The following is a 15,230-nucleotide window of genomic DNA, read 5'->3' as shown; positions in this document are numbered from 1 at the left end:
TTTTATAGTAATTATATTTTTCAGGTGTCTAGTTCAGGAATTGGCAAATGATGGCTCATAGGCCAAAATCGGGCCCCCACCTGTAGTTATAAGTAAAGTTTCAGTGGAACACAGCAAAATCTATTTGTTTATGTATTGTTGGTGGCTGATTTTATGCACATCAGCAGAGTTGAACAATTGAAACAGCCTGTATGGCTTGCTAGTTGTAAAATGCTTATTATCGGCCCCTTACAGAAAGAGTTTGCTGACCATCCTCTAGTCAATGTCACCTTTGAGTTCATATCCCCTGTGGGTATTAGTTTCTCTGTTAATGTGTATTGGGAAAGATTGGAAGCCTAGCTCTCATTTGTATGCCTAGGATAAATTTAGAGAAAGGGAGAGAGAGACAGAGAACACCAGGAACTCAGTATCCCCAGGGTGGAAGTTCATCCCTTAAGAACAGTTCTTTTATCGCCTCATCACAAGGCAACTATTTTGGTCAAATACTAACCTTGAATTTCTTTGAAAGGAGTAGCCTTGAAGGAAGTGTGATAGTTATTATGGGATGCTTCTCGTGTTCCCCCTCAGTGCTGCAGCACATAATCTCCCAGCTACTTGCCATGCAGCCTGCATCCATTTCCAGAAATTGCCATCATCCTAAGGGAGCTGCCCCACTTCTTCCTCCATCCCTAGTGATTGGCACCTAATGACTGGTCACAGCAGAGTTCCAAGTCCTGGCTCCCTGGTCTCAATTAGAGATATCTCTGAAGGGCCACCCCAGCTCTAGAATTTCCTGTGAGGCTGGCTGACCTTGCTGTAGCATTACAATGCAGTTCATTTTACTTTTCTACCTAATTCTGTTTCTCTTGCTCTTTTCTAAATGGTGTTCCAGAGAGCATGTTCCACCTACAGATTTCAAAGTCTCCGGTCAGCTTCCTGGGCCTGCCCTGAGAAAAGAGGAGGTCTCCTTCCCTTTTTTCCATTTTCCTTGAGATGCAAAGAGTGAGGGGATCGGTAGGAGAAAACACACAAGGGGAGCCAATCAGTCTAGTATGGTTTATATCAGCTCCTTTCAACATCAATGCCTTCTGCTGTTCTGATTTTACTCAGTAAGATGGGGCAGCTTGGCCTCTTGCTGACATTTCCATAATGTGGGAGGGCAATTATCCTCTCAAGGCAACATTTACCCTCTCCAAGTCATGAGACAGAAATAGAACTCCAAAGCTCTGGCCCAATCTTTGCTCCAACTGCTATGATTGCAGGCCCCTTTATCCAGACTGCTGACACCCCTCTCTTACTTCTAATTCCTATCACTTCCCTCACATACACATCAGCTTAGGATATCTTTAATTTCCCAGATGATATTATATTTTCTGTATGGTTTAATTCCCGCTTCACTTTAATTCCCGCTTCACTTTCACTCATAAACACAGTTTCTTTTAATTTTGGGGGAGAAGGGGAGCGCAATTCACTTATCAACCTATATCAAGAATATTCAAGTATAAATCCTATCTCCTATTAACAAGCTTTAGCTAATGGTGAGATTTCTCTCTATTTTAACTACTCAACCAAGGGCCCTCCTAGAATCTCAAAAATACAACACTCGTTATTAATGTGAGCTCCCTGTGTTCCCCGGGAATGGAAAACAACCTCCATTAAAATATTTTGTTTATAGCATGCCTCTGAATAAAGGTCGAGGGTTGCCAATTATTCTTAGCACACTGTTACCCTAGATAATATGCCCGCCTACACTACACACTAACTATTTCCAAACTTATCCACTCTTTAGACTCTCCACGTCAGGCTTTTTCCTTTCACTCTCCCCCATGCAAATGGCTTCTGTTCTTGCCTCAGAGAGAGTAGAAACCATCAGAGCATCCTAAGGATATGACTTTCCCATTAGCATACACCGTAGTTCTCCCTTGTCCATCCACTTTCCATGGTTTTAGTTACCCATGGTCGGTTGTGGTTTGGAAATAGTAAGTGAAAAATTCCAGAATAAACTATTCATAAGAGTTAAATTGCATGCCATTCTGAGTAGTGTGATGAAATCTTGTGCCATCCTGCTCCTTCCACCTGGAACCTGAATCACCCCGCTGTCCAGCATATCCTTGCTGTGTATGTAGCCTCCAGTGATCGGATTGACTATTGAAGCTCAGTGCTTATGTTCAAGTGCTTATTTTATTTAATAATGGCCTCAAAGCCAAGAGTAATACAGATTTTCATCTCATAGATTTAATTGAAAAAGCACCTTGACTTTTACTTCATATGCACAGCATGATATAAAATATCATAAATAGGTATCAATTCATGTATAAATGTTATAAATTGTATATATAAATAATACTATTAAGTAATCAATAAACTTACTGCTTTACTTATAAATTCTATATCTGTATTTATTTTTCCTAATAGTATAAGGTCCTAAGCCAAACTAAGTTCAACAAAATAAAATAAATATTAACTGTCAGTGTAGCATCCTTACACTATAAGCTACATGAGTAAACAACTATGTGTTTTGATATATATTTACATTAATAAGTTGAACCAATAATTTATATATTTTAGAATATATATGATATAAGGATGAATTGCATGAAGCCAAAGATAATTTCTGGTGTTGGTAAGGCTATAGTGAATTGTGCATAATCTTAACACTGCAGAAGGAAATCATTCCAAAAGATTCTCAGGAATGGGAGGTTGGAGCCACCATGTGGGACTCAAATTACCTGCTTGGGCTGGGCTTGGGCTCTGTGTTTATTTCAGCCTTCGAATAACAAATATCACGTGCCAATATATGAAAATGTGTCCGTGGATACCCACATTTATTAAAAGAAAATTGACATATTACAGGAGAACATCAAAGAAAATATTTTAATAAATGCACAGTAGGAAAAGAGACTCAGAGTTACATACTTTGCAGCTTAAGGAAATGTAATGAGCTTTCTGATTTCCCTCAGTTAATGAACTTTAAGAACTTAATTTTAGGCTGCATTAAAATGTACTCTCCTATGTTTATAATATTTGTTTGAATTCATTTCTAACATGACCCTGTTTTTCCCAAATGTTCATATTTAGAAACAATATTTTTAGTATAATACACAAAGGATTTTATTTTATAATTGGCCAAATTCTGATAGCATCAACAAAGAAAGAGTATATAACTCCAGCATTAAGAGAATATAAGCTAAATATTTTGGTGTATTTCTTACTAGTTTTTCTATATATATACACATATATATTCATATAAATTATATGAACAAATATATTATCAATTGGTGCATGCAATTATTTTAAATATTGTGTTGTTATTCTACACCTGTGTCATTAAATACTCTTTTAATGCATGAGTTTTCATCTCTGCACACATTCTGTTTTTATGAATATTGCATCATTTATTTAACCATTTCTCTACTATTGAAAATTAAAATTATTGTAGATAGGTGGTTGCCAGAGGCAAGAAATAGAGGTGGCCAAAATGGTTGAAAATGGTGAAAAGGTACAAGCTTGCAGTTAATTATAAAATAAATAAGTCATGGGGATGTAATGTACAACATGGTGATCATAGTTAATAATACTGTGTAGGATGTTTGAAAGTTGCTAAGAGAGTAGATCTTAAAAGTTCTCATCACAAGAAAAAAATTGATAACTATGCATGGTGACTATAGTTAACTAAACTTACAGTGGTAATTATTTTGCAATATATACAAATATTGAATCATGTTGTATACCTACAACTAATATAATATGTCAATTATACTTCAATTAAAAAAGAAAAATAAGACCATTGGATTATTGGAATATTTTCCTATTATTTATAATACTGCAGTAAATAGTACATTAGTAAATATTCACATTTCTTTCTGATAGTGCTTTTAATATAAATTGGTAGTAATAGAAATATTAGATTAAATAGTGTGACTATTTTAAGGCTTTTGAAGTGTGCTGTCAAACTACCCTCTCTTATGGATTAGGACATATTATTTCATATTCTTATAACATACATGTACATACATATATTCATAGAACCTATTTTTAACATAGATATGTGTACGCAGCACCTTATTTTCTACCTATTTCTAAACCTGGACCAGGAGTGGAGATCTGGCTCAGGCATGCCCAGCAGGCCCGTTGAGTTGCACATGGCTGCTTTTGCTCCCACCTTGACCTCTTTTCCAAATACTTCTCAAGGTCTAGTAATCCTGTGGTCATGAACTCCATGGAAGATTATTACAAGGCTGTGCAACTATAAAATAGTTTAGATTAATTAGCTTTCTTTTCTATTCTACCTATTGTGTGATGCTTTAATTTAAAAATCTCTCACAAAAGCAACTGGGCATTTTCCATTTTTAAATAATCCTCCAACATTCTGATCCTTTAAACTCTATCCAACAGCTTTACATGATTCTAGCTAAAAGCCTCCACTAATGCTTGATGGCATTACTTTCACCACTAATTATATCACAGTAAATTGAATGCTTTGTACATTTAAAAGTATATGAAAGCTAAAAATATTGGCTTAATTGTCTCCCTACATCTTTTCACTGTCATGAATTATATCTGGAAGCAGCCATGTGACTTATTCACATATATCTTGTAAGCTCTTAATAAACACTGAGGTACTCCCTTCATCATTTTTAAAAAGTGATACTTTCAAGATGAATACAGCCTTGGGTAGTAAAGAGATATAATTTTACACTTATCCAGGCCCTAATAATTTCTTACCAGGATGATTTCAAATGCCTGAATGGCTCCCCCTCCCTTTACCATGTTGTGTGTGTGTGTGTGTGTGTGTGTGTGTGTGTGTAATTGTGGCCTTTTCTAATTTTCAATGCTCAAATGACTTGTCACTTTTGTCTAAAAATGTGTTTACTTAAGGAAGTACAGCATTTGGGGAAAACAAAGTTTAATTCTAGGTCAGTAGAGTCCCCACTCTGTAAATTGTAGGTAACAGAATCTTGGAAAATTTATTTTTACCACCTAAGCCTTAGATTCTTCATCCATACCTTCTATAATTGTGGTAATTAGATCAGATAATAAGCTTGGCCTAGGCAAATGTTTCTTCAAATTTTCCATCAAAATACAAAACTAGAGAAGAGTTGGTTATTCCCGGAGACCCGGAGGTGAAAACTTTAACAGATTGATACCAATATCTGAAGTCTCATCCTTACCTTTCAAGTTAATTTCTCATTCTGATCCTCAATGTTACCTGTCTATTTTCATGTGTATTATGCATTTCCTACTTTCATCCCTTACTCCCCAAATCCTGGACTGGAATTGGTACATTAGAAAAGGACACCAGTCTTGTATTATTTGAAAAGTACAGAAATTTATATATGTTAACTGTTATTATTATTTTATTTTGAACAATATTTTTGAATATTTGGCCCTCACTCTCAAATCCTCATCTTCACTTGCCCTGCCTCGTATCCTACTCACACTTTATATCTCCTTTATATGAAAATGCTCAGCATAGAAGTCTAGGCCTCATTATTTTGGGAAAAATCCTTTTCTTAGACTATTCCCACTCAGCCCTTGAATTTCTTGGATTAACATTCATATTAACAATTTCTCTTTAAAAATTCAAATACACTTGTGGCATAAAATACATCAACACAGTTTTAAAAAATCAGCATAAATTAAAATTTTAGCTACTGTATGAGGCTAAAATTCAGACCTTTAAGCAGAAACGGTCTCCCTTCAAGAACTTAACATCACATAATATGGTTTCTGAATCTGAATCACAACTGTAAGAAGAGGAGGGAACAAATATTTATTGAGCATATGCACCATGAGTGTCAGAAAATCATACTCATTCATATTCATCCTTAAAGTCTTATCAAGTCAAGGAGATAAATATCAGTTACCAGTGAAAATGCCTTGGCTTTAAATCTCAGAAGGATGAACTCATCTTGTCGAGGCCATGTGACTGAAGGAGACCGGAACAGAAACCCGTGGGTTTCATGGAGTTGCCCTTACTCTCCTGCCCTGCCCCTGCCCCTGTCCCTGCCCCTGCCCCTGCCCCTGCCCCTGCCCCTGCCTCTGATGAAACTACACACCCTGACTGCTCTTCTTCCTTACGTGTGCTGGGTAGCGTGTAAGAGGCACAGAGAGGTGGTCACATGGCTACTCGTGAAGTTTGCCCCAGAACTTCTCATATTTCAACCGTAGTCTTAATTACCCTAGGATGTTAATAAAGAGAAATATGGAAGTCTGATAGCAGGTAAATATAAGATGTTGAATAGTTTATTCATTAAAATCTAGTAGCAGTGACTCATCAAAGATTTTCATTTAATTAATTGCTCAGGTGAGCTGAACCAAGCTGAACTATTCTGTCGCATTTTGAAGATGATGTCCTTCCTAAATTAAATACTATAGCTTATGAGTTGATATATCTTACGTAATGGTGAACACAATAAAAAAAGGGAGCTATACAGAACTTAACATGATATATATGGATATATAGTATGTGTGTGGAAAACTTTCTTGGGTGTTGTTCAGCTAATATTACCTGGAAGAACACACAGAATGAAATATGGCATATCAATGTTAGCATAGTATACTAAGTATATTTATAAATTATAAAACATTTTTATAAAGAACTATTGTTAAGCAAATCATGAAGAAATATTTTTTTCATGATTTTACTAAGATGCTATTTACATTTCTTAAATAAAAACCAAGGACAAAGTCTATTGTTTCTTCACTGTGGTTTTGGTAGTGTTTTAGCGATGGGAACATATAGTAATTTCAGTGAGCAACACAATGTGGCTTGAACATTTTCAACAAGATTCAAGGACATTGATTATGTTTGCCAATCATGATATTTATTAGCAGCTGTGGGGTGTGTTTTCTCCCATCGATAGCTACATTGCTAAATGAATAATATATGTCAGATACTTAGAAATATATCTGGTGCATTGCAAGCTTTACATACTATCTATCTATCAACGCAAATAGTTTGACAGCTATTATTACATTAATTAATATGTTTTTGTCACAATTAACAAAAATCTCAAGTGACAATTCTTTAATTTTATTATCTAACATATTTAGAAATCTGGATATTGGGAAGTTACAGTGGCCCAGAAATCCCATACAAACTTCAGTGGCTTCCCACCCTTTTCTTCTCACCCTCTGACTGTACCTTTTGTTGCCACTCAAGATGGCAAGATGACCTTAGCATTTCCCAGCATTGCATGGAGCCATAGTGACATTTGGTGATGAAGAACATTTCCTTTTGTACAGCTTTTCTCATTAGGGTGAACATCTGAACATCTTTTCCCTGAAATCTCATTAAACAGGATTAAGTGCCTTGGCAATGTCTAAACCAATCACTGTCAAATAAAATACCATTTATAAGGTTGGCCCCAAACAATCCCAATTCAACCATTGAGGTCTGGAATTGAATAGTGTAAAGGAAAATTTTAATAATAGCATATTTTGTCTGCAAGGTGTCAGAGAACTAGAAGTGGTGCTGGGGGTCGTGAGTAGATTTGGAGTGGGTGGCTGGCAGTCTACAATGATATTATTAGACATTCTTAATATTGCAAATTAAAATTGAATACACTTCCTAGAGTGGATAATATTGGATCCTCATCTGAAATTCGCTCGATCTCCTTTGTGGGAACTGTGTGCTCATGCCTTGAGTTCTATGTGCTTTGCAGCTAAAGACGGGCAATGGCAAGAGGAATGCACTTATCTTATCATAACTGAGTTGTCTATGTGGATAGCTTAGGTTAAAAAACGTGGCCCATAGCTAATAAATGACTAGCGAGATACAACAATTCAACTCCCCTGACTCCAGATGGAACATACTGTGTAATTTACTCTAGAGCTCGCATGGGATGCGGCCAAGTCTGTACGTCACCTGAGATCATAGCCTTGCTTGACTTCCTCCCTTTTCCTATCCTGTCTCCTACACTTCCTTACAGGTTTTTCCTGGAAGAATTTCCTTATTAAATCACTTGCTCCTGAATGCTCAGCTCAGAGTCCTCTGAGAGAACTTAACCTAAGATGGTTTCAAAATTATTTATGACTACACTAATATCTCTTACTTTTAAATATAAACCAATCATGTAACAAAAATGTTTATAACAGATCTGAAAAGAGAAAGCTGATGCACTAAAAAATAATTATTCCCTCAACTCAGTTTCTTGATTTAAAATCTTTGAAACTAATATTTTCATGAAAAGAGTATCTTATATCATCATTTATTTATACACTTAGCTGATTTTTTATGTTTTATGAGGTAAATATGTTTCACTAAGTTCTTGCCTTAATTAAGCTTTGGACACCATAAATCAAATGCAAATAATAAAAATGTAAAGGTAACTTAATAGAAATTTTAACATTATAGCTATTTTTATAAGATCACTATTAATAATCTTAAGATAGATATATAGATATATATTTTTCTAAAATTTTCAAATAATTTTACACACATAAGTAGATTTATAGAAAATTAGCGTCTTATTTGAATTTGAAGAAGCCATGTAGTAAATAGTATTTTTTTACTTTATTTTTAAATTACAGTTGACATTCAATATAATTTTATATTAGCTTTGGGGATACAGCATAGTGGTTAGACAATCATATAGTTTACAAAGTAATTCCCCCAGTATTTCAAGTACCCACCTAGCAGCATAAATGAAATGAATAGTACTGACATATTTTTGACAGGTTTTTTTTTTAGCTCAACTTTTATTTTGCTTTTACAACCTTAAGAGTCTAAATTGATAGAACCTCAGTCTCTAAGGTGTCATTTCAAGACAAACAATTAGGAAATATTTTAAAATGTTAGAATTACCTAGAGTCCAGTTCTACACAGCATGGCGGCACGTTCACGAAACACCCGTGCACTTTGAAATTCATTGACAAGTGATTTCATTGACAAATGCTCTTGATTACTCTTCCCCTTCATAAGAACCGGATCTAACAAGGTCTATACTCTGCAACTCTCTAAGATCTCTCAAGTCAGAAGTTACTCTTGAAATATGACATTTCCTTTAGTGATGACCTCACTTGAAAGGTCAAGGGGTAAAGAGGAAATTCTTAGAGATTGAAATGGCTTTGCCAAGAGAGGGAAGGAAATCACTTACTTCATTATTTTCAAAGAACTTTTTTGTTTGAAAGTCAGATTAGGGCTTTCCATCCTCTGTTTTTTCCCTCGTTAAGTCTTTCACCAGAACAAAAGTTATTTCTTCCTTGCTTCCCCTGTACTAAGGAGGAGAGCTTTCTATGCTTCATGTGCATTTTTTCAGATAATTCTGACTTTTAAAGAGTGAAAGGAATTGATATTGAATTTTAAAAACTTGAAATAGAATTTTCTTAAATTGGTCATGGCTTAATTTATGTATATGTGATATCAAATATACCTTTATTTTAAAATATTATTTGTATTATGCACATAAAATATACATGTAATTGCTGTTTCTACCTTTCTTATTCAATTATTTTGGCAGTATTAAAAGACATTCATTGTGGAATTATTTTGTAAGCCTTAAATATATTTTTTATTCACTCATTTGTTATATCCACATATATTTTTAAATGTCCTATGCATATCAGAATGTTTATAACATTGATAGAAAGAGATATGTAAACATCTTCAATACAAAGAAACATAAGATACATGTTTAAAAAAGCACATAGATTAAGGCGGTTCATGGAGGAAGGTACTCACTTGGGAGAATCAAGAAGTTCTTGACAGTGATGTGTCATTTGATTTAAAGGAGAGTTTTCTGAGAAAATGATCATTTCCCTAATCCTGAGAAATACATATATTCAAATTGTATCTGAAAAGATAATAATAATCCAGTTCATCTGGAGGCTACCTGTTAGTAAAATCAACAGTGTATTCTAGACAGTAGAACGTCTTGAATGCCAACCTACACTGTGACTTTAATTCAAAAAGTGGGAGAAGTGAAAGAAGTTTTTTAGGAAGATTATATTTCCAAAGCCATTTTAAAAAGATGAGGTTTTTTTTTTTCTTCTTTTTTTTTGTTTTTTTCTTCAGCCTGTGTGAGTCTTTGGTTCTGAGGTGGGTTTAAAGGCAAGATCAATAGCAATACAGTCACAGTAGGGGATTTTAACACCCCACCGACTTTACTGGATAGATTTTCCAGACAAAAAATCAACAAGGAAACAGTGATTCTAAATAACACACTCGATCAGATGGATTTAATTGATATTTACAGAACATTTCACCCCAAAGCTGCAGAATATGCATTCTCCTCAAGTGCACGTGAGACATTCTCAAAGACAGACCACATGTTAGGACTCAAAACAAGTCTCTACAAGTTCAAGAAGACTGAAATCACATCAAGCATCTTCTTGGACATTTACACCATGAAATACTATGCAGCTGTAAAAATGAAGGTTCCCTTACCCTTTGAGACAGCATGGTGGGACCTGGAGAGTATTATGCTAAGTGAAATAAGCCTGTCAGAGAAAGGCAAGTACCACATGATCTCACTCATATGTGGAATCTAATGAACAAAATAAAACAATGAACAAAATAGATCCAGAGGCGTAGAAGCATGGAACAGACTGAGGAATCTCAGAGGGAAGGCCGGGGGGGAGGGGGTGTTGGGTGGGGAGAGATTAGCCTAAGAATTTATATGCATACATGCATAACCCATGGACACAGACAATAGTGTGGTAAAGGCCTGGGGGAAGGGTTGCAGGGTGGAGGGGATCAATGGGCAAAAAAGGGGACATTTGTATTACTTTCAACAATAAAGATAAATTTAAAATAAAAAAATAAATTAAAAAAGGTAAGAGTGATAGTAGTGGTATGTGTGCTATCTTGGAGGAGAAATCTGCAGCATAGTGAAACGTCAGGTGGCAATTGTAGGCCAAAGCAGAATGGTAGGGTAGGTAACAGGGACATCATGTCTCTGGCAGTGACAGTGAAAAATGGTTAGAATTAGTGCACAAGCCACAGGGAGGAGTCATAAATACCTGGTGGCTTCTTAGTGTGGTGAGATGAGGGAAAAGGGTAACAATAATAATCACAACTAGTGCATAGTGACAGTTTGTTATATATTATATGTCAGGTATTTTTCTAAAGGCGTTATGTGGATTCACTCTTTTGATTCTCATGGCATCTCTTATCATAGGGATTCAGGCCAAAAAAAAAAAAAAAAAAAGCGGTGGTAGTAATCACTGTTAACCAGACAAACTCTTTATGTAAGGGTGTACCTAATTCCACAATTAGGGAAATTGTTTTTGTTACACCTTTTCCTAGGCTGGTAGATGGGAAATGTCAATAGCAGGTAATAATAAAGAATAAAATATTGCTTTTTAAAATCTATACTATTACTAGTTTTCCTCTTTTTTGTAGCCTCATGTTGAGAGGGAAGTCGCTGACCTAAAAAGGCCCCTTGCTTGCCTAGTGCCTGAAATACACAAAGTGCTCAGTAGATGTTGGCTGTTTCCCTTTGGGCCCAGGCTTCTGTGAAACAAAACTGCTTACATAGGTACTTGCAGGACATGGGACTGGTTCTTCCCAAGATTAGCGGTCTTGAGAAAGCTTAGGCATATGATTATCACTTGCATGTTAACTCAAATGGTAACTTAAGTTAGAGTTTAAGATCAAGAGGTTTTAGTATTGAATTTAATGCTGAGTTCAAGTTCCTTTTGGACATTTTCTTTTTTTAAAAATATATCTTTATTGATTTCAGAGAGAGGAAGGGAGAGGGAGAGAGAGAGATAGAAACATCAATGATAAGAGAGTCATTATTGATCACCTGCCTCCTGCATGATCCCCAGTGGGGGAATCGAGCCCGCAGCCTGGGCATGTGCCCTGACTGGGAATAGAACCGCGATTTCCTGGGTCCTAGGTCGATGCTCAACCACTGAGCCACGCCCCGCTGGGCCCTTTTAGGCATTTTCTAAGGCATCACATAGCCATCTAACTTCCCGCAAAGCCAGATGTCTTCATTATAAAGAGCACATTTATCTTTATTTTATTCAATGCACATGTATTCTGTGCACATGTGAAAAACCAAAGGAACAACCAAGAACACATCTGCATCTTATGATGTGCTCACCTCCCCTGGGGAAAGCACACTGTTCAGGTATTTCGCAATGTCTGCTGCTTGTGATCATCTGAAGAGGTCCAGCGCTTCTCAGTATCTTTCTGTGTGTGTGTGTGTGTGTGTGTGTGTGTGTGTGTGTGTGTGTGTGTGTGATTTCCACATTGTAAAAGAAAGAGCATTGTAATCTGCCTTCAAGGATACTTTTCAGTGACACCTTATTAAACTCATTCAAATGGGGACAGTAACATACCATTTACTTGGGAATTGGTGAAGGCTGTGGAACGTATAGAAATGTACAGGATGAACAGGAAAAAAACACCATTCCAAGAAAAGTCCCTGTAATTGCCTATTCATTCAACAAATGTTGGAAGAGCCATGACTGCATGCCAGACACTGCCATAGGTGAGACAGAACCTGCAGTAAACGAGACCCGTCTTTCTCAAGGCCCTTGCTGAGTGTCTAGTCTAGAGGCTGTAAAGCTGATCCCTAATCTTACTCCAAATAACTCAGGAGCCACTTGTTCAATTTTAAATTTCCAGCACAAGGTAGGTACAAACGAGACACTTTTGAATGAATGAATGACAAAAACAGAGCCAATGAGGGCATCGACACTTTTCTTTCACAAAAACGCCTTGATTGCAGTTACTGCTAGAGCCGGTCAGAAATGGCTGACTGCAGATGAAGTCATCTTCCCTCCACCTGGTTGTACATTTACATGTAGAGATTGGCTTCTAATTCTGAGTATTATTTATGAAACATCTCATTTAAAAAATCACATTTAGAAAAGAAGAAAATGAAGGCAACAGCTAGTTTCATAGATTGAACAACTTTGTGATCTTTAGTTATCTTTAAAAACTTATTTGTGTTCTAGATTTTCTTCAAAACATGATGACCTTTCCTTTGTTAAAATAAGCCATAAGATAAGAACACTGATAGGATATTAAATTTAGGCCTAGCATTTTCACAGTTCAACCCATGTGGTAAATTCATGACAACGGAATCACAAAGTTCACAAAACAAGGACAATACACTTTCTAGAAGTGGAAAAGCATCTGATGGAAATTAGTCTATGATATAATAATAACCCCTCAAGCTGTTGATCACAATTTCAGATTTCTAGATTTATCAGAAGGGACATAGCTGTCTCCTCCCTCCTACTGCAGCTAAGAAATGAGGTTCTGCAATGGTTTACCAGTGTACCCATATTTCAGGGGACAAAGGGTAAAAGACCCTAAGGGGATTCTGCCTCCTCCATTCCTTCAAAGGACCTGCACCTGAACTTGCGCTGCATGGCCTGGTTGGAATGTCTCGCTGTTCTCCAGGGGATGTCCTTCCTCATCGGTGACAATGTGCGGAAAGAAGGTGATGCGCCCTTAGTGGGAGTGGTGGCAAGTTTCAGTCATATGATGTAAAGCAATAAGCATCTAGCAGGAAATGAGTTCTCTATATTTGTAGGTTATTTTATTCTTTTTCTATGAATGGTTCCTACACTCATGCATCGTCCGTCACAACCATAGTGACTGTGGAGTGGCATAAAGTAAAATTAAGGCAGGACAGGACAATGCCGGACAGACAGGCAACTTGGTGATTCTAACATACTTCTTGGTGCCACTCCTATGGCAACTGTCTCCTGCTTTTATAGAAGATCCTAAAGAGCAGCGATGGGGGAGAAGTTCTTCCTTTCTGTCTCTTCCGAGGCAGTAGTTTCCGAGCTTGACTCTGGAAATTAAAGCTTCCTGAGCCCCAGCACAGTATATCTGTGCTGGGCCTCAGGCCTGTATTTTTGCGGGCAGCATTTACTCATCGCTGCTCTATAACAAGTGTTCAATCTAAAGTCTACGGTGGTCTTGACAGAGATCAATAGCCCTTGTTTTGAAAGGTTAGCGATAATTACAGGAGTAGATTCTTGACTTTGAAGAAGAGCCTGAAGCCACTTTGCTATCTTGAAGTGAACTGAACTTTATAATGTGTTTGGTCATCAGCGTCCATTTTCTAATTTCTTTCTCCCATGCTATCTTCATAAGACCAAGACAGCAAACGGAAACAACAACATGCTTACTGGACGTGCCTGGCTCAAAAAACTCAGCTCCTTAGCAGCTGCCGACTATGACTTTCATATTAAAAAGAAATCCTACAGTATAATATAGAATTACCTGCTGAGAGAATTAAGATATCTATTTCCCTGGAAAATTTCTAAAGATATTATAGTTTATTACCCTGAGATATATTTTTGCTGTTTCTGGCAGGACATTTAGTTCCATTTGGTTTTTAAGTCTAATTTTATTTATGATATTTAACTGTCCAGTTAAGATCATTCTGGTTGAAATTGTCCTGATGTGAAAGTATCCATCTGCCTCTTCCATCTTGTATTAAGAAATAAGGGAATTGAAATACACTTTTGGACTTAAGTCTATTTATTTAATCACAACCAAGTTCATATTTGCTTTTAAATCTTTCAGACCTTTTCAAATTTTGAACAACTGTAGCATATTGTCCCTACAGCATCTGGGTCTATAAAATATATGTCACGGTATGTGTGACTGTCTTATAAGAAATATAAACTTGTCGTAAATATGTATGCACATGGGTAGTAACTTGCCAAGGAATAGTTTTGACTGCAATAGGAAAGTTTTTGAACAAAACTCTGAACCTCCCTGTGTGTGTGTGTGTGTGTGTGTGTGTGTGTCTCTAAAAATATTTATAAACATTGCTACAAATTTATTATCTGATTTTAGATGAGAGTCCAAAAATTTTAGAGGCAAAATGTGTATCACTATTTAATTAAACTACTGTATAAGGCTGATTTAGTGAGATTCAATGTGTAAGATTCTCTATTCCAAACCAAAGTTGTATAGATTTAATATTACTATAATATTATTTTTTGCCTTTTTTATTGGGAAACCTTTTTTTCTGTGAATTTTGTGAGTTGCTTGAATTCACATTGGGACGTTTTGCCCATAGTTCCTGTTTGCTGTGCTCAGAGTATATGTTCCAAACATGTTTTCTCTCAACATTTTCGATCCCACTATTCTAGCTCTAATATTCTCATGGTTGTAATTCTGAAAGTGCATTTAAAAAAACCATTATACAAGATAATTAACTATGCACACACATTCATTTGTTACACAGAGCCCTGTGTAACAAATATAGAAGACAAGAGGGAACATCATTTATTTTGAAAACTCCAGACCTGGCCAGTCACCAGTG

This window comes from Miniopterus natalensis, chromosome 6 (genome assembly GCF_054644295.1).
Source record: "Miniopterus natalensis isolate mMinNat1 chromosome 6, mMinNat1.hap1, whole genome shotgun sequence".
Lineage (NCBI taxonomy): Eukaryota > Metazoa > Chordata > Mammalia > Chiroptera > Miniopteridae > Miniopterus > Miniopterus natalensis.
Note: the sequence above shows the minus strand (reverse complement) of the source record.